The sequence below is a fragment of the Dermochelys coriacea genome, chromosome 12, assembly GCF_009764565.3.
Source record: "Dermochelys coriacea isolate rDerCor1 chromosome 12, rDerCor1.pri.v4, whole genome shotgun sequence".
Classification (NCBI taxonomy): Eukaryota; Metazoa; Chordata; order Testudines; family Dermochelyidae; genus Dermochelys; species Dermochelys coriacea.
In genome coordinates, this window is record NC_050079.1 from 19575180 (window position 1) to 19603127 (window position 27948).

A 27948-nucleotide genomic window follows, 5' to 3' on the forward strand; every position below is an offset into this window, starting at 1 on the left:
TAACCCTCCAACCTGCACCTGGAGGAGGAGCCAGGGAGCAGGGATTGATTAAATGAGCTCAGCTGGACAGGAACAGGAAGGGTCTGTGTAAAACCCAGAGGATGAGAGCAGCTAAGTGTTGCAAGGAAGTAATCTGCAGTTCTGGGTGAAGGAAAGCATGTTTGGGGTTATAGAGATAGGTAGCCTACAATTACTCTCTAGGAGGTGGGCGTTTAGGCTGGAAAATCCAGAGAAGAGGGGGATCCAGAAAGGTAGAAAAGGCAGCAAGGTATGGGATAGGGCAGACAGTGGCTGCTGATGAGAGGGCCCCTGAGCTGGAACCTAGGGCAGGACCGGGTTCCCCTAACAGCCACTGGGAAAATGAAATGGACTAGAGAACAGGAAGCAGACTATCTGGGACAGTTGCTCTTGGAAGACTTGAATACCACAGAAGGGGAAGACCATAGTGACTTGCATGGAGGGCCAAGTCACACAGAGCAAGATGCAGCTCCTGGAGTGAGAGAGAGCCTGTAGAGTGCAGCAGTGAGAGGACCCTGTGACAACATTGTATTTATTTATTTTTTGGAAGAAGCTGACAAATCCCCTATAGCACATAACTTGGCTGTAGAAGGTTACAATTTTGATACGTTTCAGCATTCCAGGAGAGACGAGAACAGGGATAGTAAAAATGTTGCAATCTTCTGAGGGTGAAATGATTGTTGCGACTAACTTTTTTTTCTTCAGACAGCCACAGTATTCTACATCTGTGTTCTGTTCCCTTCCTCACCCCGGGTGTAACTCCCTCTTCAATTCCTATCACCCGCCACTTCCCCCATTCTGCATGTCTCCTGTTTGTAAGGGGGAGGTAAGATCAGGGTAAAGGGAGAAGCTCTGAAACTGTGTAACCTTCCAAGGGACAGGAGACTGCTTTACTAAATTTAGACAACCAACTATAAGTTTTCCACAACTGTCCTATTCCCAGCTGGGACCTTTCCAATCCTCCCCTCCCTTGCCTCTGCCTGCATAGTCCTAGGACCATGGCTGCTGGCTGAGAAATGCAGACACGAGGGTACAATGATTTTTTTCCTTAATCTATTTTTAAAAGTGCTTTTAGAAGCTGCATGCATGATGATGGCGTTTAACCAGAAATCAACAGAACAAGTGAGTTATAACCTTGTCTTGCTTGAGAACTGTGTGCGTGTGTGGAATGGAGAGCAGAGTGAGGGCTGGATGGAGGGAGAAAGTTGGAGGAGTCTGGTAAGGGGACGGGATGTGACAATGCTGAGGTTTCAGCACTTCTGATTCAGACTCAGAGTCATAACAATGCATGAGAGGAAAAGTCAGTGTACAGTAATTCAAATGCCCTGTATCTTAAAACCCAGCATTTAGCATCAGAGCAAGATGGGATAATGGTGGGGAGGATGGGGATCTGTTGTACTTTACCAGCCTTGGGGTCTGGTTCCTGCTGTGGCTTGGGGGACACCTCAGTTTCATCAGGGGGCTTCCTCAACTGGCCTCTCCAGGTAGAGGTGCTGGATCACATGCTGCTTGTCTTCTGGGGCATCCCCCAGGTCCCTGCTGCCTCCTGGCCCTGGCAGCCCATTGGACAAGGTGGGGATTGTGAGCCACTTCAGGCTGTGTATGTGGAGCACTTGACAGCATCTAGTCAAGCTCCTGATAGAAGGGGTGTGTATGACAAGTCTGCTGAAGTGACTGTGAGTCTTCGGGCTTACTGAACAGGAGCCTCAAGTGCTTAATGTGGCTGAAATGAAGCCAGAGTCCTCTGAATGCCCTGCTCCTACCTCCATGAAATTTCCCTCTGGAGGTGAATCTTCCTGCTGCTCCAGGTGAAGTTGTGTGGAGGATGATGTATGCTGATGTGATACTCATGTGGTTGCCAGACTAAGTGGCTGCTCTAAACTGAATCCATTATCCCCTGCACTAATCTGTAAAGAGAGCAGCGGAAAGCTCTTCTGATTCTGATGTGGTCAGCACAGCATGCTGTTACTGATGGAAAAAGGAGGACAGGAACCTTTATAGATCAGGTAAGGGTCAGGAAGAAAAGGGTTCAGTGCATTGTTGGGACTACTGAAACTCAAGACCTCCTACATGCCCCTTACCCCCATCCACTGCAAACCAGCACAGGTATGGGGCTGTGCACGGACAAAGTATGTCTACACTACACTTAACTACCATGCTGGCACAGCTGTTGCACTACAGCTGTGTCTCTGTAGCGCTTCAGTTGGACACTACCGATGGCGATGGGAGGGGTTCTCCCATCAGCACAGGTAACCCACTTTCCCCAAGAGGTAGTAGTTAGGTCGACGGAAGAATTTTTCCGTTGACCCAGCACTGTCTATAACGGTGTCTCTCATGGGGGTAGATTTTGCTGATTGTAAATTCCCAGTGTAGACCAACCCTAAGGCATGTACTCACCCATATCCCTCAGGCGTGCTAGCTTGCCCACCCTCTACTAGCCTTCAGGCATGTGCTTCTGGGGTTTAGGTGTGGACCATCGTGGGATTATGGCATAGCTCTGGACATGTACGCGAATACAATTGCTAGTATAGATGTACCCTTGGCAAATGTTTTTCCCGGCATGCTCAGTAAGGTGATTTTTTTCTGTTGTTCTTGCACTCACTCCTCCTCCCCCATCAATACTTTTTATCACTTTCCCTCACTTGCTTGGCGTTTGCTCTTGTTTGTAACTCTTATTAAATAACCTGTGCTTTGCCTTTACTGTGTGTTCCTAGCAGCTCTGCAGTTACATTGTCACTTCCCAGAGCCTTTTTCTTTGTCAACTTTCTGTTGAGATCTTTACTTCTAAGTAGTCCAGCATCTGCTCTGCTCTTTTGCACTGGGAAGCTTCTCCAGTTCAATTTCATCTCCTGAGTTCTGCATGTTGTACAGTCCCCCCAGAATATTCTTTCCATCACTTTGTTTGTCTTCGGTTATCTGCCAATGCTCGTCTGTCTTCGCCAACATCTTCAACTCATGTGTCACATTCACTTCTTCTTCCTTGCAATACAATCCCTGTATTGCATTTCTCCTCACATACTCTTCTGCTTCTTTATATTGTTCATTTATCCAATTGTTTGTGTCTCTTTGCTTTCTGTGTTATCTCTCTGGTCAACATATTGTACTTAGCTTTTAGACTTGCATCTTTTAGCTTTCTATACTTGTCACTCAACTGCAGCATATCAGCTGTAATCCACCTTGGTTTCTCCATTTTGTCCTTGTAGCACAACACTCATAATCCCATTTTTACACTGCTTTGTCTCTTAAACATTCATTTCTTCTTTCACCAGAGACACGTTTTTTCTGCACAGCTTCCTTGTATTCTTTTCTGATATCTGACTCTTTCAATTTGTCCATGTCATGTATCTCATTTTTCAGGACTTTTTTTTGATTGTTCTCAGGCCCAACCTCATTGATGCCAACACTAATTTATGATCTGATCTGATATTGGCTGCAAATGATCTGCATGACAATACACTTGATTTCTATGTGCGATTCACAAGCATAAAGTCTATCATGCTTTTCGTTTGCCCGTCTGGTGATATCCAAGTCTTCAGCTTTCTTTGTTGAAACAGCATATTCATTATAACCAGGTTGTTGTTCAGGCACAAATTGAATAACTTTTCTCCTTTCATTTTTTTTCACCAAGTTCAAATCTGTCTGTTGCTCCTGCTCAGGAATTCCAGTCCAATTCTACTTTTGCATTAAAATCTTCCATCACCAGTTACACTTCTTCTCTTGAAACTCTTGTGTTACTTTTTGTAGATCATTATAAAAGTCATCACTTTCAATGTAACTGTCCTTTTCCATATCTGGAGCCACTTAATATTCCTACTGGGTGGTTGTATATATGGAGGTCATCACATTGTACCTCCTCTACTAGCTGAAATTTAGGACATAGAAGTGATGTAACTTTATTATTGTCACTGGACAATTGTAGGAATGTCATTCTATTTCTGTACTAGATGATTTTATATAAGACTCTATAGGACTTTGTCCAGGTGCTTTCTGTAATGTTAAAAATAGTTGGTTTTACTCATCTTTGTTATAATTGCTTGGAAATTTGAAACCAAAATCTGCTTCCTTACTAAATATTTTTTTCTCAGTGTGATATGCATGCAAATTGTTTTGTTGTGGTATGACTACCCCTGAATACAAATTCTTTTATCGTGGAGCTACCTCAAAATGCCATCAGTCATATGGTATTTTTTTTTTTAAATAATCCTTGGATAGGATTCCCACTTATTTCTCACTCAAAAGCTAACATTGCAGTGGCTTGTCCTTCTGGCTGAAGAGGTCCTGACAATGTCATGCCTGCATACAAGGTGATCAGGTTAAACATAAATTTCTCCCTCTCAAAGGGAACTATATGGTTTTAAATAAGCATTTTGCTATGTTGAAAGCATACTATATGCAAATACACGTCCTTTTAAATTGGTCCCTCAGTAATGTAAGAGTTCATGCCATACTGTAGATTTTGGGTATCTGCATTTTAATGAGGACAGAGTGCAAGCTACACAGAGGCTTCAGCTAGCTTGATTGGTGGTTATAAAACAACTAAGGAGCTGTGTGTGCAGATCCTCCATCTCATAAGGAATTGATTTGTAGGTACTAATATATTTCCTTTCACTAAAATAAATGCTATTTTTCCAATGTGAGCTCATTCAGTTCTCTGTTTACTACAGAAGATAATCTAGTATTGCTTAGAAATAGAAAGCCCGGCAATTTTTTTTCCCCTGACACAGCATGCAGGGTAGACTCAGCCTATTCTCTTGCTTTTGTTGTAGGGGCCAGTATTGCTTATGTTGTATAGTATGTACAGGCAGCTTGTGGGGGGGAAAAGTTGTTACTTAAGAATGCTCTGGACCATCTATTCCTATTCCTTGTATCTTTTCAATGGGAAGATCTGGCACATTGCACTGATCTATCAAAGTATATCCCTTACAGATATCTACATGGTGGTATGAGAATACAACCCATACAAAGGTAGCTTTGAAAAACATAAGGCTCCCACCCTGTGAGGAAAAAGGAGCCGCTTGCTAATTCAAACTAGTTTATGGCTCTTTAGAACAGAACACTATTTAGGAACCTAAATATGGACTTAAGTGCCTAATTTCAGGTTCCTGCTTTTAAATGTCTTTACCTAAATCCCTTAGCTGGCCACTCTAGCAGACTCATTAACCACTTATGTGGACCAGCCAATAGAGAGGGGAAATTACCTAGACTCACCTAGAACTAGATTTTTGCAAAGCGCTCGGGACCAATTTTGCAGTACTCACCTTTCACAGTCAGGGCCAAATTTTTTCAAAGGAGCCAGGCTCCCATTTAAGCTACTCAGAAATGGCCAGATTTCCAAAACTGCTCTGTCTCCTATGCACTCCTAATGCACTGAGTTCCTCTGAAACATGGGCATAAGTGATAGAGAGGTAATGAGCAGCTGCAACTCCCAATGATATCAAAGGGAGATGGAGCAGCCCTGCAATTTGCAGTTAAGCGTCCTATAGGACCATAGCTGATTTGTTGTAACATTTCTGGTAGGGCCCAAGGCCTCTGGCAGGGGTTTAAAGAGCAGAGCTTCCTATACTTGAGCATTGGGGGGTAAAGCCCTCTATGTAGGCATGGCATGATGGAGGGGTGGCCGGTCCAAATTGGAGTGGCATTGCAATCCCATGTGCCAGATTGAAACACCACTCTAATTTTGGGGTGGTTGGCCAGGCAGCCTGCACCCCCCTTCTGAGTAAAATTCTGATTGCACCCTAGCTCAAACACTGGTGGGGCAGGGCCTGCTTTCTAGAATACTGGTGGGACCTTGGGCCCATGGCCCATATACGTATAGGGTCTGATCTGAAGTCAATGGGAATCTTTACACTGAATTCAATGGGTTTTGGATCAGGCCTTTAAAGAGCAACTATCCCCATGTGAATCCTGAATATTGCCCTGATGGCTGGGATGCTTTTGCTATCTCAACAGCTAGGGAAGACACTTGTGGTATCTCCCTGAGACAGTGGGGTCCCTCCCAAACTCCTAGATAACATTCATATACCCTGTCACATCAACATACAAACGCTAGAGATTTAATAAAATAGAATATCATATCCTAGAATATCAGAGTTGGAAGGGACCTCAGGAGGTCATCTAGTCCAACCCCCTGCTCAGAGCAGGACCAATTCCCAATTTTTGCCCCAGATTCTTAAATGGCCCCCTCAAGGTTTGAACAGATGTGACAGTAGATATGATCATTGTGAAGCTTTTAAAAGCTGGTGTTCTTAATATGGGTAGTGGGAAAATATCTGCCCTTTCTGTGAATGTGGGACATATGAAAGCAGCCAGCTGGGCCGTCCCAGGCTGTAAAGCCCTCTAGCATTCTTATTTATACGTATTTTAGTTGGGAATGCCTTCTTTGGGACTGAATCAGCTCCTTCTTTGCATGATCATGGCTGGTCCAGTTTCATATGGGAGAAAAGAGATGGAATTAATCTCCACAACAAATGTAAGGGGGGGAAAATTCTACACTCTTCTTCTGCGAAATAAAATGTTCAGCTGAGTGAATGAGTGACTGACAAATATTCCTGTGCTTTGAGTGCCAAGTGGATTCTGAGTTAAGTTGCAGACTGATATCACTGTCCTCCTTGCTAGATGTCTTCCGGGAGATTGCATCTCTATTAAATATTTTCCAAGCAAGTCAGGTTAATAAAAGCATCCTTATTTTAGAATTTAAAGAAGTCTACTTGTGTATATCAAAGCAATTCAGTTTAGCAGCTGTGCACTGCATGTCTATGGCTTAGGAGAGTTAAATATCTGCAGACCAAGAATTGGAAATTTGAAGAAGTAATACAAGGTTGTATAACATGGTAACACTCTCTCTCTCTCTCTCTCTCTCTCTCTCTCTCTCTCTCTCTCTCTCTCTCTCTACATAATGAGCTGCTGGGCTACAGATGTAGAGACTGGAGTTTAATATTTGATTACAGTGCCCTGAAATCTGTGATTCCCATAGAAACAAAATTAGTCTGTTTTTTCAAAAAGTGACAGGTCTCTGACTTGTTAGAGCAGGCAGGATAACATCTGAGAGTAAATTTTTAAAACGGCAATATTTAAAATGAACTCTCATAAGATGAGAGATATATAGGCATCTGGGGATGTTAGAAGTGAAGAGATGTAATAAGCTTTTCTGAATTATTTATAAACCATTTATCAGAATTAGCCACAGATGGGTCAAAGAAGCAGTGTGCAAATCCATATCCACCTCAGGGTTCTGCTAGTATGACAGTTTAGTACAGAATAGTGTGAGAATCTGGGGTTTAGTTTTGATGGCACTGAAATCTTGCAAGCTCCTCTCATGAGACTTTGGCCTCAAATGGCAGAAATCATGCATAGTCGGCTATCTTTTTTTTTTTTCATTAGATTTCCGTCACTTGGCTGTATCTCTATCAGAGGTAGAAAAAGAGGTCTCTTCCAGTTATGGAGCTAACCCAGAACTAAAATATAAGAAAATGGAAGCTTTGGAACTTGGGATTTGAACTGACAACCCCTGAAATGTGGCAGTACAGTATTCAGATTTGATGTTCTGGTTTAGACCCTTCTCTCACATTGATTTGAGGAAGAGAGGAGAAATGGAAGACAAAGTAATGGCATTTTAGTAGGTATGTGAGCAAACATTGTTTAAGTTTCTTTGTGTGTGTGTGAGAGAGTGTAACTCGGTGGGTTTGTGTTGCAGAATGAAAGTGTTGGTGACTAACACTTTCATTGTCCCTTAGAAAGCTCATCTCCCCTATCATGAAGAAAATGTCAAGGCACTGCCTTGCTAGTGAATACACCTGCTTCCTAATGACAATTTAAGCTTTGGCTCCAATATGATTCTAGTGGAAGGTTCAGTTATATCCCATTTATTCAGAATAAAATACACCTTGCTTGAGGCATCCAATAACTTTCTATTTTTCTCTCATTCTGCAGAGGAAAATGGGAACTCTGAAATGATTACGTTTTAAATCCTTTTGAGGAGGTGGGTGTGGGTTTTGTGTGGGTTTTTTTTTTTTTTTGGTCCTGCAATGGATCCTGCTGCCAATATTTAGTCCTTTATTCTGGTAAAACTTCAACTGACATCAATGGGAATTTTAAGGATTTAGGATTATGCCTGTTACATTAAATCTGTCTCTGATATCATATGTTACAATATGTCCACTTAAACATTTCACCTCTCATGTCCACGTACATTCAAGGTACAATCCTACAGGGTTAAAAAAAAATGCAAGGAGCTAAAAACTATTGAAAGTGATTTCATATTGTCAGGAATCAGGCAGACCAAGTCTCCAGGCAACCTATCAAGTGCAGCCTGCCAATAGTTGGCTGCCTAATTGATTGGAAGAGGCAGCCAACCAGCTCTTAAGTCCAGCAGCAGTTCAGTGGTTGCTCAAAGGATTTTCTCATGAGTGTGATAGTACCTATGCCTGCTTGTTCCCAGTCCTACTCCTGCCTTTGACCCAGCCCTGCTCCTGCCTTAAGTCACTCCAGGTAACCTGGTCCTGTCCTTGGGCTCTGATTCCTGACTTGGGCTACGATCCTTGGATCAAATTTTGATTCCAGCTCTGACCCTTAACTCTGGCATCTGGCTCCTGAGTCTGGCTCTAATCCCTGGGCACAACTGCCCGTGTTTCAGTCACTGACACTGTAGTTTTTAAGCCACATTCCTGCCACCCTCTTAACATGCCTATTTTATGGTATATATGAACTCTTCTTAATAGATCATGTAAATGTACATGAAAAAGAAACAAATGGATGAAGTAAAGGAATTAATGAGAACTGTAGTAGTAACCTGGTTTAAGAGGAATGCAGTTTAAATGAAATATTCTGGTGAAATTTACAATTTAATAATTTGCTTGAACTATGACATGGTAAAATGTATACAAAATTTATTTAAACCCTATTTTAATAGACATCTTCAAACCAACCAACCTGTACTTTATGGTTTGTTAGCTCTGTTTTATAGAATAATAAAGTGTGGGTGTGGAATTTGAGTCCTTTATTGTTGAGCATACACTGTTCCATTAAACCCTTCAATAACCAATATATAGGAAAAGACTAAGACTTCCATGGAGCATGTGTGCTTTTCATGATGGTGGTGATTAAACCCAGAACATGTCACAATTTCTGCAATGGAAAAAGTAGACTGTGCTACAGATCTGAGCTCTATGGAACATTAGCAGCAGCTGATGATGGGTTGGAGAGAAATTAGACAGTAAATGAGTAGCAAGATAACTGAGGCATAATGCCAAATATGTGAGAGTTTACATGCCTCTTCCATAAGAGCTAGTGAACTAATGAACTATAGTATTAAATATAACACACACAAAAGTCTAACAAGGAAACTCTTCCAGTGTCAGAACTTCTCATAGTGTTGTTTATCATCCTACAGAGCAGCCCCAGAAGTATAAGCTCTCTGAAGCTGAGTGCGTCATTTAGGGAGACGGGTATTAAATCACAGGTGAAAGCTGGGATAGCATAGCATGTTCATAATATGGCAATGAACTGGGAGCTAACAAGGAGAGAGCTGTCAAATGGTGAAGACGACATTAGCAGTGGATAATTGACAGTAGAATGAAAGACATAAATGGGTAATAAAATTCCTGCTATGCACCTGTATGGTGTGTGTGGGGGAATACAAACTCCCTTCCTGCGTGCCAAATATGCCCCCATTCCATGCCCTTTTATTGAAATCACCCTTTCTTACCTATTGCTTTCTCACAACTTTCCAGCTCCCAGACATAAAATGTTCAGTTTTATGCTTTATCTCTTATTATTTTGGATTTTTATTTACCTGACTCAGATTATAAAAATCTCCAGATTGTGGTATGTCCCTTTTATATGTTTGTAAATTGCTGTTTACATCTATGACCTTCTAGTGATCATCCTCGTAACACCTTGACACAATCTATGGGAGTCACAATCCAGATTTGAGCAGAGAGTTTTACTTAGAGTCGGCAGCTACATATTTGTAAGGAGATGGGTGGACTAAAGGACTGATTTAAACCTATAGAAGTAAGAGGGAATCTTTCCATTGTCTTCAATGGGCTTTGGATCCTGAGTATCTAACTCCAGATCTTTGCATTTCTAATTTGTATCAAGGTGTCTTTTCCTAGGGTTGAACATGTCTTTTCATCAGTCATTGTGTCAATTCAGAGACCTACTTTAACATGTAGCAGACTTGTCTGCTACCTTTTAAGGTTACTAGTAGAAAACTTCCTAAGGACTCTTCTGTCTGTAGTACTGTGCGTAGCTTGTAAGTGGCATAAATTGCCAGTGATATTTTGTAGGATTGTACAACTACATTTTAATCTGATCTCTGAATTACATCTGCAAGTTTTGAGTGTGCCTGTTTGTATGCACAAAACTCCTTATGTTTATAGCTTCCCAGTGCAGGGTTTGTCATTTCAGAAGACAACATTGCCGTCAGTAGAAAATTAGTATGCCTAATTTTTCCCCTCACTCTCTAACCCTTTGTTTTTATTTCTAATATGACCATCAGCATTGTATCTATTCACCATATTGATCTTTTAAACTTGCCTAAGATTAATTTAGGATTTGGTGAATGGTTGCTATCCTAAAGTCAGAATGCTCAAATCTTAGAGCAGGATATGAGTATTCCCCCAATGACTTCAGTAGGATTTACTTGTAACAGGACATGGGAGAATAGGGCTCTAGGCATTGTGTATTTTCACTGACAAAGGTTTTTCTACAGAAAATTAGAGTAAGTTGTATAAAAAAATTTCCGATCTAAAAAAATGACACAAGGCAGATGGGAATATAGTTAACTTTTTGTAGTGAGCAGATTTACTATTGGTCTATTGAAATTTCTCAGTAAAATGTAGATATAATTAAAATAAAAAGAAAAGGAGTATTTGTAGCACCTTAGAAACTACCAAATTCATTTGAGCATAAGCTTTCGTGAGCTATAGCTCACTTCATCGGATGCATACCGATTAGCTCACTCAAATAAATTTGTTAGTCTCTAAGGTGCCACAAGTACTCCTTTTCTTTTTGCGAATACAGACTAACACGGCTGCTATTCTGAAACCTATAATTAAAATGTTACTTTTGTATTTTAAAAAAAAATTGTAATGAGTTTGAGGGATATTTATTTATTTGGTCCATTAAAATTGCTTCAGGGGCTTCTACAACAGCACTTTGTCCTCTTGAATATCATTAGAACTGATGGAGATTAATACTTTTGTCTCCATGGCAATGTGGTCCTATATTTCCTTTTTTCCTGGGTACCGGACAATTGACATAATTATGTGTACATGGTGGACTGTGTGTTCTGTTTTACTATTAATAGCCTCAGGCAAAACCAAATGGCTGAAATGTCATTGCTCTCCATTTTGTTTGAAATAAGTTCTTAAATTTGAAAGAGTGGGATGTAGAAGGGCTTAAGCCTAAGGAGAGCCATAGTACTAAGGTATATGTACAGTATATAGTTTGCTTTCTCCATTGAACTTCCCTGGATTGGTTTAGACAAAATCTAATCCTTTTGTGAAGAGGAATTTAAATGCTGGATAGAAAATTGAAAAAACAGAAATCCTCTCTCCATACAACTGGTATGGTGGTGCAAGATTTGCCCATGCTGCCTCACCTGTGATGAACAACCTAGAATGATGTTTCCCAGGGGTACCCAGGATTGTGAGGCACCTCACTACCATCTATCCTTAGTGTGAGGAACCCTCGTCTGTGCCTGCTGGAGGTCTCCAGTGACCACAGTGACTCCAGTGGCCACAACCAACACAAGCACTCCCTTTTAGACCTAAGCGGGCTCTGCTGTCTCTCTCCACAAGCTAGAAGAGGGAACACTCCAGTCCTCGAGCCCTCTGAGCATCTCCCTGGAGAGTCCAGCCCCTGTTCCACTGATACTTGCAGTATTTGCAGATTTGCTGCTCCCAAAGAAGCAGTGACGCCAGTTTACCAGTTACACCTTAGATCAGCACTTGTACTTGTTTTCCCTACAAAAATGTCTAAGTTTTATTCAATAAGGTATAGAGATACAAGTAATAGCAAGTAGAAATATTCATAAGGCACATTCTAGAACCTAGACTTCCTTAATTAGATACTTTCATGTCTTATAGAGCAAAGCTCAACCAAGTTCTTCCTGCCTTTTACAGCCAGACTTGACTGTGATCTTCTGTTCCTGAGACACTGACAGCTTGTCTCCTTGGTGAAAGGACCAGGGTCTCTGTTGACAGCCCCAGATATATTAACAATCCATTGTTCTATTCATTAACAGGAAGCTCCCCTGCTGGTTCCTATGGCTCTCCTCTCTTGTTGATGTCGCTATCTCCTGATGAGCCTTAGGCTCAGTATACAAATAGACCTGCATTCTGAGGTGGACAATACCCACTACACATTGACCAAAAAGCAGGTAAGTGTTTGTACCACTTGTTTGAAAGGAACATTCCTGAGGTATATCACCTCCTGGTCACCTGCCTTAAGAACATCATTTTCAGTAAAGCCACAACTTCTTAAATATTATCTGTGCATACATTTGCAGTGACTATGATGACAAGTTGACTACTGTCTCTTGTTAAAGACCTCATAATTCATTAGAGGGTGGCATATTATGCATAGATCTGACCCAGGAGATCTCTGTAAAACTCTGTGCATCCCCTGTGCTCTCTCCCTGCTGGCACCAGGGGTTCATGGGGCTACACCTAGCACTATGGTAACATTCCAAAGTTGCTTGGCAATGAACTCAAACACTGGGATTTGGCAACAGCACTTTGATCATTGCCAAGCAAGCAATTGCATCTTTCCACAAGCCAGCTTCTGTGCAAGCTAGCTAAAAGAACCAATCTCAGGTAACTACTGAGAATGCTCATAGATGATGACAGTTGGGCATGGTTTTCTGTTCTCCCATGCTTGGAGTGTGTGTAGTGTTGTGTTTTTTGTTTTTTTTGTTTTTTCATTGCAGATGATTTTTTTTTTTCTTCAAGATTTCTGTCTTTAAACTTTCCTCTTTATAGGCCAAATTATGAGAGATGCTGAGCATTTGTAACTCCCATTAACCTGCATGCTCCTTAGTAAGAATTTTATTTTGCAAGACATTTGATTATTAGAGAATTCAGAACCAAAGACCTCTCTACAAACACTGGAAAAATGTAAGGCACAAAGGAGGCAATAGAAATATTTAGGGTGACCCAGGGCAGAAAAGACAGAAATACTATGTAAATATTTTGGGTAGAGCTGGTTGAAAATTTTCAAACTTCAATGAAATTTTGAATTTCAGAAAAAAAGGGAAAAAAGTTCATTAAGTTTTCCTTTTTTCCCCACCCAAAACTTGAAACTGTATCCAAAATTTTAAGCTCTCCCCAGCTTGCACAAACATGGGCTAGAAGTTCATGTAAAACTTAAAGTATTCAATCTCCAAGGCCCACTTACTCCATTTCCCACAGCCCAACTGGTGGGCCTTACTCATATGCCTTCACTTTTGCAGTCCTCAAAGGTGCAGAGGACCCCATGAATCTTATCCTGGTTCCCTCCTGGATACTTGGGGGTTGGCTAGAATGCATCCTTAATCTGGCATATCTGGGACATAGGCCCAATGTCCCCCAAATCCACAAGAAGGATTTACAGAGGAGCTAGCTGATTGCTCAGCTCTGCTATCTAGTAGTTGATGGAGCATTTTCAAGCTGCTTATGCAAAAACCAGGCCTGCAGGGATCATTCACCAAAGCTGTTTGGTTTCATATAATCCTGGGAGTAATTAAATCAAATTGGGCAAAGGAAAATTTAGACTAAACATCAGGAAAAATATCCTAAATGGAACAGAATGTGAAATAACCTCCCAAGGGTATGGGGGTAATCTTGTTGTTTGCCATGGAATGCATCCGATGAAGTGAGCTGTAGCTGTAGCTCACAAAAGCTTATGCTCAAATAAATCTGTTAGTCTCTAAGGTGCCACAAGTACTCTTTTTCTTGTTGTTTGAGACATTTGAAATGGGATTGGTCTGGAATAGATTATGAACAGTCCTGCAATGGCAGACAGATAGACTAAATGGGCTAATAGGTCTCTTCAATTACTGATGCCTCTAATTCTAGGACGGAGTCATCTCAGAAATCAGTTCTCTTCAGATGTGCCTGAATACCTGCCAGTCACAGGCATCCTCTGAGTTTTCTTCTTTACTGTGACTTTCATTAAGAATAGTTTTTGCCTAGCTCTCTTACAGTGAGTTAGATCAATGGATTAGGTATCAAGGCCATGGTTCTTCAACTTTTTCTTTAGTGGAGCACTTCCTAAGAGAGAGATCCTGTGAAGGGCACTCTGCCAATGCTGTGCTTTGTTCTCAAACCATTTCACTCTGCAGCCCAAAGGGCTCTGTGCATCGCTGATGGTCCACAGACCACAGTTTGAGAATCGGAGTGCTGAAATCAATGAACACCTATAGGAGAAAAGTGTTTCTTACTACTTCAGGAAGAATTCTAGTTGAATCACAAACACACAAGATAATAGTGCTAAGGTTAATGACTTTAAGGATTAACGAGTGAAGATAAATGATGATTTGATTTATGGTAATTGTTTAAGTGAATTCCTCCTATTTCTGTGACATGTCCAATTTATGGACTATACAATACAAATGACAGAACATGCAATTTGCCAAAAAGCATGGCATGGCATGGCATGACATGACTTCAGTCAGAGCAGGAGTAAGGTTTAAAGGCCCCAACCCTGCAATTGGCTCCAAGAGGGCAGATGCTTCTGTCCATGCTGTGTTCCACTGACTTCAGTGGGGATTGGCACAGGTTCCAAATTCTTTCTAGGCATATCCAGCTGCAAGATCAAGGGCTGAGTTTTCTAAAATCTTATTTAGACTAGTGGTTCTCAACCAGGGGTACACGTATCCTTAGGGGTATGCAGAGGTCTTCCGGGGGTACATCAATTCATCTAGATATTTGCCTAGTTTTACAACAAGCTACATAAAAAGCACTAGCAAAGTTATACTGACAATGTGTTTTGTTTATACTGTAAAATTTCATACATACAAGGATTTGTTTATAATGCTCTATATACTGTACACTGAAATGTAAGTACAATATTTTATATTCCAATTGATTTATTTTATTATAGGGTAAAAATGAGAGTTAGCAATTTTTCAGTAATATTGTGCTGTGACACTTTTTTTTGTCTGATTTTTGTAAGCAAATGGTTTTTAAATGAGGTGAAACTTGGGGTACACAAGACAACCACATTCCTGAAAGGGGTACAGTAGTCTGGAAAGGTTGAGAGCCACCTGTTTAGACTATAATCTCTTTGGAGCTGGGAGTTTGACTTCAATGGAGATCTAATTGTAGGGTCAGGATAGATTTTTTTTTTTTTATTTTCCAAAGCTACATGAATTATAAGGTTACACTGACTTTTTTTAAGTGTCATTAGTCTTGTTAAGGTTCATAATGACTGGGAGCAGGAAGTGTGATAGTGTATTATCAGCACTGGGCAAATGTGTTCTATTAAAATAATAGGGAATTTGCTGACATCTAATTCACTCAGATGAAGTTTTACGTTTATTTTATGAACACTATTTCTTTGCTGCATGTTATAAGATCTCATGAGATAACATTCTAATTTCACTGGGAATTCAAATCTTGCAATTAAAACAAAATAAATTAATACAAATGTAAGTGGGATGGGGCATTTTAACTGTCTCCTTTCTTTTCCCATTTAACTGCATACATTTCTTAGACTAGATTAAATTATATCTATCTGTGTACAGAGAGTGTGTGTGTGTGTGTGAGAGAGAGAGAGTGAGAGGACACACACTATATAGATATAGTATCAGAGGGGTAGCCGTGTTAGCCTGGATCTGTAAAAGCAGCAAAGAGTCCTGTGGCACCTTATAGACAGAAGTATTGGAGCATAAGCTTTCGTGGGTGAATACCCACTTTGTCAGATGCATGATACTGTATATATCATGATATAGATCACCATGATATTTGAAAACCACAATTTGTAGCAGATACACCTACCTCACTTTCTCTAGGGCAGGCATTGTAATTCACATTACCTAAGCAAAAATAATTTTAATTCACATAGATGAAAACGTATCAATGCATTGAACAAAAATCTTGTCTGCTCAGAATAACTAAATGCCTTTTTCATTGTGAAGAAAGTTCAAATCAATGCTCATTTAAATCGAGTGGTCAGAATACTGGTATAGAGAATGGTTGAGCTGGACATAATGCAGCGTGTGGCCCTTATCACCATAGATGCAACGTCTGCGGTCCATGATATGCAAATTTTAGGGGTGAAATCCTGGCCCTATTGTAGTCCAATATGAGCTTTGCTATTGACTTCAATGGGGTCATGATTTCACCTTCTATGTGGAGACAAACATAATCTTTCCTGTTGTAACATGAAACTTGATAATTAAATATGGAAAAAATGCCCTCTCTCCTTCTGCCTTTAACATTCCTCCCCATCTCTCCTCTCCTTGTCCCTCTCCCCCCACTCTTTTGCTTTCCCATTCAATATTGTCCGTCGCTCCCTTCCTTTTTCCATATGCTCAGGCTCCCTACCTCATTCTCTTCACCATCTCCCCTTTTATAGATACACAAACAATCAAATCAAATAAAATAAACAAACGTCATCTCCACCATATTGAACTAATGTGACATCAGTGATTGCTCCTATTAGTTAAAATTTAAATTGAAATGGAACCAAGAGGCCGACTGGCTCGGGGCTCAATTGTGCTAGGTGCTGTGCAAACATACAGCAAATGTCAGTCCCTGCCCCATAGAACTTATCATCTAAAACAGTGGCTCTCAACCTTTCCAGATTACTGTACCCCTTTCAGTAACGTGATTTTTGTCTTGTGTACCCCAAGTTTCATCTCATTTAAACTACTTGCTTACAAAATCAGACAAAAAAGACAAGTGTCACAGTACACTTACTGGAAAATTTGCTTACTTTCTCATTTTTTACCTTATGGTTATAAAATAAATCAACTGAATATAAATATTATACCTTCATTTCAGTGTATAGTATATAGAGCAGTATAAACATGTCATTGTCTGTATGAAATTTTAGTTTGTAATGATTTTGCTAGTGCTTTCTATGTATCCTGTTGTAAAACTAGGCAAATATCTAGATGAGTTGATATACCCCCTGAAAGACCTCTGAGTACCCCCAAGGGGTACCTGTATCCCTGTTTGAAAACCAGTGGTCTAAATCAGTGGTTCTCAAAGCCAGTCCGCCACTTGTTCAGGGAAAGCCCCTGGCGGGTCGGGCCGGTTTGTTTACCCGCTGCGTCTGCAGGTTCGGCCGATCGCGGCTCCCACTGGCTGCGGTTCACTGCTCCAGGCCAATGGGGGCTGCGGAAAGGGCGGCCAGCACGTCCCTTAGCCTGCGCCGCTTCCCGAAGCCCCCATTGGCCTACAGCGGTGAACCGCGGCCAGTGGGAGCCGCGATTGGCCGAACCTGTGGATGCGGCGGGTAAACAAACCGGCCTGGCCCGCCAGGGCTTTCCCTGAACAAGTGGCGACCGGCTTGGAGAACCTCTGGTCTAAATGACTCTGCTTATATATTGAATCCCATCTCCCTCAGCTGTCATGTGAATTCCAGTGTTCCAGTGCCTAGAACAATGGAGTCTTGATTGCTGGGGACTTGGACAACAACAATTTTCCTGTATTTGTGTCAATCTTTACTTGATGTTATTTAGTCTCTTTTTCCCCTACCTCTTTTCTCCTTTTTCTGTCCCCACTTTTCCTAGCTCTCTACACATTATTCTTTTGCTCTTCCCTCCTCCTTTTAAAAGCATTTTCTTCATCTTTTCTCCTAGTTTCCCCCCCCCCCCCCCCCAATCTTTCCTCTGTCTCACCTTTCCCTCTTTATTTCTTGGTTACAGGCGAGATTGGCTACAGCTCTGCTTCTGAAATCAGCAGCTCATTCCCTCAGACCTGGCAGGAAAGCTGACAGTGAATGTTGTCGTTCTACTCATCATTTTCACCCTGCAGCTCTCTATCAACTTGAAAGAGCTCTGTGCATACAGGAGGCCTCAGTTAATTTCTTTTTCAGCTGCTGGTGACTTAGCAGGAGATCATCTGTGTGTGGCTGTTACACAGAATGGAACAGTGGAAATGAAAGTAAGTTGACCTACTGGATCACTAAAGTGTGCCAAGTATGTATGTTTTATTCACTCCTGTAACAGTGTGGTATTTTCTATATCGTTTCTGTGCACCCCTAGAATGGACAGGTGCTTAGAAATGATTAGGGTGAAAGCCTGTCTGGATTTTTCGCATTCACTTTCAGATCCCAGTTCATCAAAGTGTTGTACAGCCTGATTCAGAAAGATACTTAAACACATGCCTAACTTTAAGCATTTGGAATACTTCCATTGATTTAAAATGAGTTCTGTCTCTTTCACTAACAGAAGTTGATCCAATCCCATATTGTCAACTCTAATATCCTGGGAACAGCATGATACAATAACACTGCAAACATACTTAAAATTAGGCATGTGCTCAAGTACTGTCCTGAATCAGGATCTTATTGAATTTGTACTTGCACACAGCTTAGTTTTTTCTGATCATAATAATACTGAAGATCCCCTGAATCATTCAGGCTTCAGTCTCCTTTATCTTCTCTTGATCCCATAAGTTTAACTAGGTGAAGGGACTCCTCTCTCATATGGAGCAAACTCAGATGCTGACCAGGAATACATTCCTGCTGAAGAGAAAGTTCAGATTCTTATGTTTGTGTATAGATATGAATGGAGAAGCTGCACTTCTGGCCATGCAATGCGTGTGTCATCCCTATTGCTCACAAATGTTAATGGATCTTCTCCTAGTAGAAGATTGTGTCAGAAAAATGCAGCATGAAGTATCATCAGCAGCTTGTTATTCCATGGCAGGGTGTGATGGGTGTACAACCCTAGACTGGGTAACAAGAATTAAGGGATTATTTTGGGCTCAGCCAGCCCCACCCTGCCACACTTGCAGCCAATGTGTCATCTGGTGGAAGAATGAAAAGATGGGGGAACAACTCATGTGGGGGCAGACATGCACTTCACAGCTCCAGCAGAGCAGGGGGAAGGCTGATTAGTCTCTGTTTCTGGGATGGGTCCTCCCTCAAGGAGGGCCTCTTTGGGGCAGTTGTGTCAGAGAGGAAAGTATCCCACTCTGCCCTGCATGGACCCTGGACATTGGTAATCCCTTCTTATTTTCTTGGTGTGGATTACCCCAGCAGGGAAAGCCTTGGACTGAGCTGGCCCAGTGGAGGTGGGGGATGGGAATAGGAAGTGGCCCAGGGCGGACAGCCTTAAGCAAGCCTCAGTTGCCAGACCATTGGTAGCCCAAAAGGCCCGGGTTTGAGCAACCCCTACCAACAATACTCTACGGTTCTGGATCATGGCTGTGATCACTAGGCCATGCTTCCCAACCATCCCCTAAGTGGGGACCATTACATAGATAAAATGGCTTTCTGTCAAGTTACAAGAGGCAAAGGTTAAAACATTTCAAATTCTCCTTCCATTGTTCTCCTTCCCTCTCTGCAGTCATTCCTTAAAGGCCCCCCCCCCCTTTTTTTTAGGCCCTCACAGATTTCCAGTGAACATGTCTGCTTTCTCATCTTAGTCAACCTTCTAGAACTTGAGTTCACTGGGAAGTGAACTAGTCTGAAGAAAGTCTGAAGATTTTGACCTTGATTACTTATATCTTTAAAGCATAGAGACTGCACTGCATATTCAGACTGCACTGGATTCTGTGACATGAGAGAATATGTGTATATGATACTTCAATAATTAATCTTATTACATTATAATTTCTGTAGCAGCTCAGATTGTTCTTAGTGTTTTAGAAACATTGAGGACCAGATTCTGATATACTGTTTAGGTTGCATAAAGCCTTACTCCACAAGAAGTTCCACTGACCTTACTAGACTAATCAGGAGTAAGAGGTATCCAACAAAATAAAGGATTAAGAATCTGTCCTTTATGAATAGCAGCTCACAGCATTCCTCTGAAGTAAATCAGCAGGTGTGAAGTCTACAGGTTGTCAGGTACAATTTCCCCCAGCATTCTCCTTCTAGCTGCATAGAATATGATCATGCAGAGGTGAACCTTTGCCTATAAAGAGAAATACCTGGTGGCATGGCTTGTCTGTACTTAAGCACAGCAGGACAATGGCAGTAATACAGCAGTAGGGCCTCACCACAGATCTTTTCACTTTAATCTCCAGGCAGCCTTGAAAATAAGAAAAACAAGATACTGCGGGTCCTTCTGGACTCGCACTCTTTTTGTTTTCTTTGTTCTCTCATTTGATATTTTGATGTTACATTTTGAATGAGATAAATATGAAAAACTAACATTTTTTGTTTTCTGAGCTAGTCTCAGTTGGCGTACCTTCCCAGGTGGTCAGTAGGCTTCACAGCCATCCAGACTGAGTTAGGTCACTCAATGTAAAAATACTGAGCAATCACTATTTCAGCTCTCATTACACTGACAAAGCTCCTTAAAACCAGACACTGCTGCTCTGTTTTATTGGAACAGACTGCTTATTCCAGCTGCTTCAGGTCACCTTCTCGCCTGCCTGCCTTGCACACTTTGTTTGGCTCTAATAAAATTTAACACTTGACATGCCCATGGGTGCCAGATTAGTATAATTTTTGGTGGTGCCCAGAATGGGTCCAAGCAGAGCTGTCCCATCCATCGTACGGACTAGGGCAACCGCCCTGGGCCCTGCTCTTTGGGGGGGCCATGCGCTTCAGGGAGACCTGGGGTCCAGGGCAGCCTGGGGGGTTAGTGGGAGACCTGGCGCAATCAGCAGCAAGCAACCTGGCCCTAGCTCACCCTTCTGGCTCCCAGTGTCACTCGGGAGGGGGCAGAAGCCAGAAAGAGGCAGGGCAGGGGCTTGGGGCAGAGCAGGGCCCGGAAGAGGTAGAGGTGGGGGTTTAGGGAAAGGGGTCGGGCAGGGGCAGGAAGGGGTGGGGTAGGGCCGGTGGCTCGCTACTGCCGGTGCCAGGTCCCCCGCTAACTGTGCAGGCCACCCTGGGCCTTGTGTCCCCCTGAAGTGAGGGGCCCCCCAAAGTGTGGAGCCTGGGGTGGTTTCCCACTCTGTCCTGTGGACGGGATGGCTCTGAAAATTTTAAGCTCAAACATTAGTGAAGCTGGGCCCACGTTCCTGAATATTGGTGGAGCACGGACACCACAGGCCCATATAACTTGCCATCTATATGCCTGCTCCCACATAAACTAATGGGACAATTCCTATTGATTTCAATGGGAATAGGATCAGGCCCTTTGAGTGTGTGTTTTTTTTTTTTTTTTTAATATACGAAGTGTTGTATCTTGTGTCATTTATCTGTACAAATCACTGAGAGTGAAAAGTGTATGGGTTTGAAATAATAAAAAAAAATGAGAAGCAAAGGGAAAGAAAAGCAATGACTAAATCTTGTAACTAAAGAACCCAACTACAATGTAAGTGTCTGCTGATTCCTTTTTTGGGTTCCCCTCCGTTCTTCCCACTTCCCTGCTTTGCATGATCTGGAGTGTAAATGGCTACGTTAAGTTTAATATTTATAAAAAGAAAAGGAGTACCCGTGGCACCTTAGAGACTAACAAAAAGCTTATGCTCTAATAAATTTGTTAGTCTCTAAGGTGCCACGGGTACTCCTTTTCTTTTTGCGAATACAGACTAACACGGCTGCTACTCTGAAACCTTTAATATTTATATGTACTTCCCTGTAGCCCTTTGTTATTTTAAGTACAAATTTGAAAAGGATTTCCCATTTCTTAATAATGGATTATTCCTAGCAGCAGTTGGCTTCTCATGGCTACAGAAATCCTACCTCATCCTGTAATTCTAAAATAGGACTGTAAAGCCAGATTACAGTCCCTTTCCTCAGGCTCAGTTAGCTTAGTTTAATGAAAAAATGCTTTGCGCTTTGTGTGTTAAGTGAAGATTGTTAGAAGTCATAGGAAAGCCTTGAAAGAATGACTTAATTGGAAAAGCTGAACCTGAAAGGTAACTGATAAGCTAGAAGGAAGAAGAGGCCCCAAATACCAGGGATAATTAATGAGAGAGGATTGTGTATGTTTAATCAGCAAGGACCCCAAATTGGCCAAAACCTGTTGCTAACTTAGCTAAAAAAATAGATCACTTGTTCGTTAATTGTATGAAGTGTAAACTCTTGAGAGGTTCATTGCTAATAACTGCTTGACCAAATTGGAGCTGACCAACATGGGTCTAAGCACTCCTGCGTTTAGTTCATTTGAGTATTTTGATCAAATGCTTTTAAATAAGGCCCTACTTGAATTTCAGGATGATGATCAAAAAATTGCAGCTGAGTTGGACAAAAGCCATGGAAGACTGCAGAAAAGTAGTAGTGGACCTTATTTGCTGTAATCAAGTCCATTTTTAATTTTCCAAAATGTCCTGCTGTTGACTGCCTGGGGCTGAGAGTAGGGCCCTAGGGCTGCCACCAGCTGACAGTGGAGGCTCCTGCTCTCAGTCCTGTGGCCAGGGCTCCCACTGTCAAAACTGCGGTGGTAGCCTAATACTGCAGAATCTGCAATAGTGCAAGTTAAGTAGGGCCTTACTTATAAATGTTTTGTCACTGTTTGTTTGTTTGGATGTAGTAAATTGCTTGTTGTTTAGGCTTTTAGGCATGTTTACAGCAATTGTGTATAAAAGAATGTAGGGTTAAATTGATGTCTAGAAGTATCCTAAATTAATAATTCCAACAGCACCTTACTTCATGACTAGTCTCGCTGAAGTCTGCTATAGACCACCGGACCAGCGGGATGAGGTGGACGAGGCTTTTTTCCGGCAACTCACGGAAGTTACTAGATCGCAGACCCTGGTTCTCATGGGAGACTTTAATCACCCTGATACCTGCTGGGAGAGCAATACAGTGGTGCACAGACAATCCAAGAAGTTTTTGGAAAGTGTAAGGGACAATTTCCTGGTGTAAGTACTGGAGGAACCAACTAGGGGCAGAGCTCTTCTTGACCTGCTGCTCACAAACCGGGAAGAATTAGTAGGGGAAGCAAAAGTGGATGGGAACCTGGGAGGCAGTGACCATGAGGTGGTTGAATTCAGGATCCTGATACAAGGAAGAAAGGAGAGCAACAGAATACGGACCCTGGACTTCAGAAAAGCAGACTTTGACTCCCTCAGGGAACTGATGGGCAGGATCCCCTGGGAGAATAACATGAGAGGGAAAGGAGTCCAGGAGAGCTGGCTGTATTTTAAAGAATCCTTGTTGAGGTTACAGGAACAAACCATCCCAATGTGTAGAAAGAATAGTAAAAATGGCAGGTGACCAGCTTGGCTTAACAGTGAAATCCTTGCTGATCTTAAACACAAAAAAGAAGCTTACAAGAAGTGGAAGATTGGACAAATAACCAGAGAGGAGTATAAAAATATTGCTCGGGTATGCAGGAGTGAAATCAGGAAGGCCAAATAACACTTGGAGTTGCAGCTAGCAAGAGATGTTAAGAGTAACTAGAAGGGTTTCTTCAGGTATGTTAGCAACAAGAAGAAAGTCAAGGAAAGTGTGGGCGGGCTCCTTACTGAATGAGGGAGGCAACCTAGTGGCAGAAGATGTGGGAAAAGCTAATGTACTCAGTGCTTTTTTTTGCCTCAGTCTTCACGAACAAGGTCAACTCCCAGACTACTGCACTGGGCAGCACGGCATGGGGAGGAGGTGACCAGCCCTCTGTGGAGAAAGAAGTGGTTTGGGACTAATTAGAAAAGCTGGACGAGCACAATTCCATGGGGCTGGATGCGCTGCATCCAAGAGTGCTAAAAGAGTTGGCAGATGTAATTGCAGAGCCATTGGCTGTTATCTTTGAAAATTCATGGCAATCGGGGGAGGTCCCGGATGACTGGAAAACGGCTAATATAGTGCCCATCTTTAAAAAAGGGAAGGAGGAGGATCCAGGGAACTACAGGCCAGTCAGCCTCACCTCAGTCCTTGGGAAAAATCATGGAGCAGGTCCTCAAAGAATCAATTCTGAAGCACTTAGAGGAGAGGAAAGTGATCAGGAACAGTCAGCATGGATTCATCAAGGGCAAGTCATGCCTGACTAATCTAATTGTCTTCTATGATAACTGGCTCTGGATCAGGGGAAAGCGGTGGACATATTATTCCTTGACTTTAGCAAAGCTTTTGACATGGTCTCCCACGGTATTCTTGCCAGCAAGTTAAAGAAGTACGGGCTGGATGAATGGACTATAAGGTGGATTGTCAGGTGTCAACGGGTAGTGATCAATGGCTCCTTGTCTAGTTGGCAGCTGATATCAAGTGGAGTGCCCCAAGGGTCAGTCCTGGGGCCGGTTTTGTTCAATACCTTCATTAATGATGTGGAGGATGGCGTGGATTGTACCCTCAGCAAGTCTGCAGATGACACTAAACTGGGAGGAGAGGTAGATACGCTGGAGGGTAGGGATAGGATACAGGGGGACCTAGACAAATTAGAGGATTGGGCCAAAAGAAATCTGAGGTTCAACAAGGACAAGTGCAGAGTCCTGCACTTAGGATGGAAGAATCCCAAGCACCGCTACAGACTAGGGACCAAATGGCTAGGAAGCAGTTCTGCAGAAAAGGACCTAGGGGTTACAGTGGACAGGAAGCTGGATATGAGTCAACAGTGTTCCCTTGTTGCTAAGAAGGCCAATGGCATTTTGGGCTGTATAAGTAGGGGCATTGCCAGCAGATCGAGGGACGTGATTGTTTCCCTCTATTTGACATTGGTGAGGCCTCACCGAGTACTGTATCCAGTTTTGGGCCCCACACTACAAGAAGGATGTGAAAAAATTGGAAAACATCCAGCGGAGGGCAACAAAAATGATTAGGGGACTGGAACACATGACTTATGAGGAGAGGCTGAGGGAACTGGGATTGTTTAGTCTGCAGAAGAGAAGAATGAGGGGGGATTTGATAGCTGCTTTCAACTACCTGAAAGGGGGCTCTAAAGAGGATGGATCTAAACTGTTCTCAGTGGTAGCAGATGACCGAACCAAGAGTAATGGTCTCAAGTTGCAGTGCGGGAGGTTTAGGTTGGATATTAGGAAAAACCTTTTCACTAGGAGGGTGGTGAAGCACCTGAATATGTTACCTAGGGAGGTGGTGGAATCTCCTTTTTTTGAAGTTTTTAAGGTCAGGCTTGACAAAGCCCTCGCTGGGATGATTTAGTGGGGATTGGTCCTGCTTGAGCAGGGAGTTGGACTAGATGACCTCCTGAGGTCCCTTCCAACCCTGATATTCTATGAAGTCAATGGGGCTAATTGTGAAGTTAGGTGCTACCAACCAGGGATAACCGTATCGGAATCTGTCTCTAATTGAAGATAGTTAGAACTGGACCCTAATGCTTGTTTAGCTATAATATACATAAACAGCTATAGTGAAATTCTCATTTATAAAAATACCCCCTCCCCAGACCATAGCCTCTAATCAAATGGATGAAAATAAGATTAGCAAAATAAAAATTTGGAAAATACATGAGCCCAGATTCTGATCTCAGTTTCACCAGTGTGAATTCAGAGTCTTGCTAATGACTTTTATAAACACTGTGTTCAGAATCTGGCCTATAATGTAAAAATCAAATCCAATATGTAAAAGGCAAAGTGGTATCATTACAGAGGGGCTGTCTTAGTGGGACAGAGAATGCTTTAAAACTCCTGGAAAAGAAGTTTTTTCAATAAATTATTTAAAAGCTCCAGTTCTGCAAATTATCCATGTTAGTGAACCCGGTTACTCTGCAGTGCAATTTGCAGAACCAGATCTTGGCTGAGGCTGAAGTGATGAATTGCACACCCTAAAACCAACATGATAATGACTCAGTCACCAGATAACCTATGGTGCAATGATGGCACCTCAGAAAGATGTTTGGTGTCAAAATGCAAATACCTATGAGGGCATGAGGATCAAATATACTGAGGTTTTTTCAAGGAATGTAAATCATTGGGACCAGCTAAAAATCAATGCACCACTTTATGGGGAGCTAGAGGAAAGAATAAAGAATGCAGCGTAGGTGTTAAATGATCACAAGCGATCAGGCATTCTGCACAAGATGCAAGCAGAGGCACATCTACTCTTAAAGATTATTATTATACCAAGTCTCACAGTCAAGAGGCTGTGTGCTACTGTTGCAAGTCAAAGTATTAAAAAAGCTCTCTCTGTCATTGAGGATATGGCCTGAGGAACCCACTCACACTTTTCACACCGTGTCTGACACACAAGCAAGAAGGTTTAGAGAAAAGGACCTACAATATATTAGAGGGGCACCCTTACACTGTTCTACTATGCTACATCAGCAACATACTTTGTCCTCAGGATAGTCCCACAGCTCATGCAACTGCCCAACATAGTCATCAATTCTCATTTTAATTTCTCCAAAGCCTGAAGAGAGTTAGCTCTGCTGGAGAGGCTTCGTCCCATTTCTAGTAGAAATAAGCATCTTAGTGGTGTTTAGTGTAGGGAAAGTCTCTTAATAACCAGTCGGTTTACAATTTTCATGTAAATTGAGAGCAAATGTTTCCATAGAGGGTATGATCAGTAGGGGCGTGACCATATTGACCTATGCTGAATATGGGACACATGGTTAAAATTATTCATATTCAAGCAAGTTCAATGGCAATCAATCAGAACTATGCCGTACAAACATTTAACTTAACTTCAAGTTGACTGAGCCCCTGTTAAGAAGAAATGCTGCGAAGTTGAATTCTTTTTATTTACCTTGTCTTTAAGACTTTAGAGGTCACATGGGGAGGGGTGACACACCCCTCTCCTCCTCCTACATCTCTCTCTCTCTCTATCTCTCTCACACAGGGAGGATGACCGACCAACCCTGCCTGCCCAGTGCTCTCAACTCTCTGTGTCTGGCTGGGCCCCTGGGACGGACGCGCATCTCCCAGTACCAGGCGCTATGTCTTTACTGAGGCAATGCTGGGGGTGGGGGTACAGAAGGGCCTGTGGGATCATATTCTCCCCCCCCCCCCCATTTCTGCCAGGATTCACATCAGAACATGGCCAGCAGCACCCTTTTGGCGCTGTGCGGAAGGGAAGGGGCAGGAGCTGCTTCCAGCCACGGGGGAGGATAGGGGACAATCCAGCCTGTGTCTTTGCAGAGCTCATCCCTTCCTGCATACACAGTGTAAAAAGGCAGCTAACACCCCCAGGCTGCTGCTGGCCACCAACATAACCCAGATGCCTCCTGTCCCCCAGCTACAGCAAAGGCAGGAAGGGGTTAAGGCCAGGGAACCTGGCTGCAAGGGCTTCAGCGGCCATGGAGCCTGGCCAGTGAGCTGGCTCTGCGGGAGAGGGTGCTTAGGGGATGGAGCAGCTCTGAGTTCCTGGGGGAGGGACCTAGGGTGGTGGGGGAGGGAGCGGGTGAAGTGGGTGCTAAGCCCCTGCCTGGGGGGGCTGCTGTAGAGCCTGCAGGTTCAGGGTGGGAACAGGCTGGAAATCGCTCCGCACCCCCCGCACTTCCAGTGCCGCAGGTGCTGCGCTGATGGATTGTTGAGGGGAGCAGCTGGCCCCTCGTGCTGCAGTTTCACCCTTCCACCAGCTTTGCACACCCACTCCCATTGTTGGCCAATGGATTTGAGGGGGGATGGGAGGCAGAAAATATGGGACAATTTGCCAATTTTTAAGAAAACGTTGGGACACCTGCAGGAGGCCTTCAACACTGGACTGTCCTGTTCAAAACAGGACATCTGGTCACCCTAATCAGTAGCCCATCTGTGTCCAACTATGGTACCTGGAGCATAGAGTGCTGAAGAAAGAGAAAAATACCCAGCAGTGACAGACATCCTGTCTTTTAAGTCCCTATGGATGAGATTTTTAAAGCATTCAGGATTAGTTTAGCTCCGCTCCCATTGAAATCAATGCTAAAATGCCTCTGACTTTATGGGAGCGGAATTAGGCCAATGGAAAAGTCTCACCCTAAATGTAATAAATGCACCATCCTCATTCACA

General features: G+C 42.6%; 1 long non-coding RNA gene across 1 annotated transcript; it reads left to right on the forward strand.

Annotated features, from left to right (window-relative positions):
- The first annotated feature begins 115 nt into the window (after positions 1-115).
- LOC119841056 lies at positions 116-27947 on the forward strand. The gene is made up of 5 exons (XR_005288399.1): positions 116-1140; positions 7399-7637; positions 12266-12400; positions 17876-18113; positions 26800-27947. It is a non-coding gene; the product is annotated as an uncharacterized LOC119841056 (long non-coding RNA).
- The last annotated feature ends 1 nt before the right edge of the window (position 27948 follows it).